Source organism: Rhinopithecus bieti, unplaced genomic scaffold, assembly GCF_001698545.2.
Source record: "Rhinopithecus bieti isolate Rb0 unplaced genomic scaffold, ASM169854v2 scaffold_20175, whole genome shotgun sequence".
NCBI classification, from domain to species: Eukaryota; Metazoa; Chordata; class Mammalia; order Primates; family Cercopithecidae; genus Rhinopithecus; species Rhinopithecus bieti.
In genome coordinates, this window is record NW_016809984.1 from 25,618 (window position 1) to 29,058 (window position 3,441).

The 3,441-nt window shown below is 46.6% G+C and overlaps 1 protein-coding gene across 1 annotated transcript in view; it reads right to left on the minus strand.

The window, feature by feature from the left end:
* MKRN1 (makorin ring finger protein 1) overlaps positions 1 to 3,301 on the minus strand; it is a 19,959-nt gene extending 16,658 nt beyond the window's left edge. The window contains exon 1 of the mRNA XM_017891067.1: positions 3,150 to 3,301. The gene's annotated coding sequence lies outside the window, so the exon portion shown is untranslated. The remainder of the gene's footprint in view (positions 1 to 3,149) is intronic.
* Between the last annotated feature and the right edge of the window lie 140 nt (positions 3,302 to 3,441).

Genomic DNA, 3,441 nt, shown 5'->3' on the forward strand with positions numbered 1-3,441 from the left:
AGCGAGACCCCGTCTCAAAAAAAAAAAAAAAAAAAGAAAAGAAAAGAGTTTTGAAAATCAAAAAACCTTTGGTTTTGTGTATTATTTCAACTACCAGAACACTCATCTACCATTACAGAAGCACTCTAATAAAGCGGGGTCTAAATTCGAATTACAACTTCTCTTTAAGTATTAACTGTTCTAACTGCACACACTCAAGGTAACTCAAGGTAGCAGATGCAATGAGCATATTTCTATTTCTTAGTATTTCTCTAATAAAAGATATGAAAAACAGCCTGGTGGTGGCAGCATAACACAGTTTCTGAGCGAAGGTATTCTTAGGTTACTTAAGCGGCAGAAATAAAACACAATGAAAACCTCAGGAGAAACATCAGAAAAAATGTAACCAGTAAGAAAATACAGGTGATTCCGAGCAATTAAAAACATTCTAATCAAAACTAACTTAAGAGGATTACACCCTAAGTGAAGAAAACAGCTTTAGTCAAATTCCTAGATACAGGAGAGATGTGCTCTAGGGAGAAATCAGCACAAACACTAAACCACACCTCTAACCTGATTCTCTTTAGGGGACGTTTACCTAGCAAACATACTGAAAATGTTTATTTATAATACAGTATACACATCTGCACTCTCGAGCACCTAATATTGTGCCTCCCATTGCTGGCGTGCAATGTTTGCTTACTGAATGATTGAATAACGTAAGTTCCAGAAAGATACACATGTGGCCAGGCATAATCCCAGCTACTCAGAAGGCTGAGGCAGGAGAATCGCTTGAACCCGGGCGGCAGAAGTCGCAGTGGGCGGAGATCTTGCCACTGCACTCCAGCCTGGGCAACAGAGCGAGATTCCGTCTCAAAAAAAAAAAAAAAAAAAAGAAAGAAAGAAAAAAAGAAAGACACACATGTGTTCTATTAAGTACTTTGTCTTTAGTAATTTACAATTTTTTTTTAAATGGAAGGAGAAGAATCTTACAAAGTTCCTGTTAAAGTGGGTAATTCTAGGTATGGCTTTATCAACATCATTCAAGCATTTACTGAGTATCTGCTCTATGCCAGGAACTGAGGAAAGAAAGTCCTGCAGATAAAATAGGGCCCTGCTCTTCTCAGAAAGCTCAAAGTGTACAATAAAGATCATAGTTAGGCCGGGTGCAGTGGCTCACGCCTCTAATCCCAGCACTTTGGGAGGCCGAGGGGGGGCAGATCACCTGAGGTTGGGAGTTCAAGACCAGCCTTGCCAACATGGCGAAACCCCGTCTCTACTAAAAATACAAAATTAGCCGGGTGTGGTGGTGCATGCCTGTAATCCCAGCTACTGAGGCATCTGTAATCCCAGAGCCTGAGGCAGGAGAATCAATTAAACCTGGGAGGCAGGGGTTGTGGTGAGTTGAGAGCACACCTTTGCACTCCAACCTGGGCAACAAGAGGGAAACTGTCTCAAAAGAAAAAAAAAAAAAGATCATAGTTGACATTCCTCTATCTAAAGGAGAAAATAGTTTTTAGTAAGAGATCATGTTGGTACCTAGAACAAATGAAAACAATGTCAAACACTAAAATCCCAGACCTATCAAGTAATCTGCACAACAACAAAAAAAGTCTCAAGCAAAAGCTATACTAAAAAACCCCAAAAACTAGTAAATCTAAGCTCTTTCTTTTCTTTCTTTTGACAGTTTCACTTTCACCCAGGCTGGAGTGAAGTGGTGTGATCTCGGCTCACCGCAACCTCCGCCTCCTGGGTTCAAGCAACTACCCTGCCTCCGCCTCCCGAGCAGCTGAGATTACAGGGGCCTGACACCACGCCCGGCTAATGTTTTTTGTATTTTTAGTAGAGACAGGGTTTCACCATCTTGGCCAGCCTGGTCTTGAACTCCTCACCTCGTGATCTACCTGCCTTGGCCTCCCAAACTGCTGGGATTAGAAGTGTGAGCCACCGTGCCTGGCCTAATTTTCATATTCTTAGTAGAGACAGGGTTTCACCATGTTGGCCAGACTGGTCTCAAACTCCTGACCTCAGGCGATCCGCCTCAGCCTCCCAAAATGCTGGGATTACAGGCGTGAGCCACCGCGCCGACCTGGCCACCCCGACAGGCCGGCTTCAATTTTTAAAAGATGTAACTAGCACATATAGATCAACTGTAGCATTGTAAAAGGGAAATAGATATTCAAATAATTTGCTTCTTGAGTAGAAACTTTAAAATCATCATTCCTTGCAATATTCCACTTTTACAATCCACCGATGAATAAGACAAGTGATCTGAAATTGCGTTTCTGCTTTCTACATCCCATTATGTAAAATAACTAAGCTTATTCTTCACACCTCAAATGTATCATATCAAAGGCTGAGAGAGCTTCGAAGGTCGCCAGGATAAATGTATCACATCAAAGACTGGGAAGGTTTCAAATTTCACCCTTAATACTACAAATTCTTATTAGGAATCGTTTTTACATACTAGCATTTAAATTACACCACCTAGGTGAAAACCGGCATTTCAGCTGATTTATTCAACTGATAGAAAAAGAAAAGCTTACAGTCGCTACTGATCACTATTTAAAAACTGGAATATAAAAAACGCACAATTAAATGCCCTCTTCTGCGTAGAGCTAGGTAGTTTTTTTTTTACAAGTGTACACATCCATACAACCGCCATCCCTTAATTTTTCCAATATTTAAGTCTCGCATATCAAACCAAAACCAAACCTCTCTCTTCCGGGAGCGAAGAGCCCTTTCACTCCCTTCAGAAGATGCGTAAATTTCAAAAGAGGAACACAGCGCTGGGGGAGGGTAATAATCTGCAGCTCAAAAAACCGCGGGTGGAGAAGACGACCCCGGCCCCCGAACGCCTGCTTCTAAGACAAAGCTCAGCACCGCCAACCTCGACAAACATACAAAGAAGAAATACAAAAGCTTCTTTTCACAGTTGGGCGGAGGATGGGGGGCGGAGGGACCGAGGGACGTGAAAAGACGTTACAAACGGATGGCACGGAGGGAGAAGAGAGCCGGGAGCCAGGCAAGCTCGCTGGGGCCCTCGGCCGGGTATCTAGGCCCGGAGAGGATCGCTGGGAGACCGGCTGGAAGAGCCCACCTCCCGAGCCCCGGGAGCCGGAGGCAGCGGCGGGGGCATCCTTCCAGCGGCAGGGGAGGAGCCAGCCCACCTCTCCCCGATGCGCTCGCAGCCAGCTCAGGCAACGCTCAGAGAAGGGTAAGCGGCGGTGCAGTCCCGCGGTTCCGCAGCAATCGCGCACCGCCAGGCCCCCGCGGACAGCGATGAGGTCTCCGCGGCCCAGCGGGGGTTGACGCAGTGACTGAGGGAACGCGGCGGCGGCGGGGGCCGCGAGGGCTGCAGAGGTCGAGACAACGCCGGTCCCCGCCTTCCCGCGCCTCTCGCCGCCGGCCGGCCGCCCTCCTCCCTCCCGCGCCGCAGGCTTCGCCCGCGGCCCCCTCCCC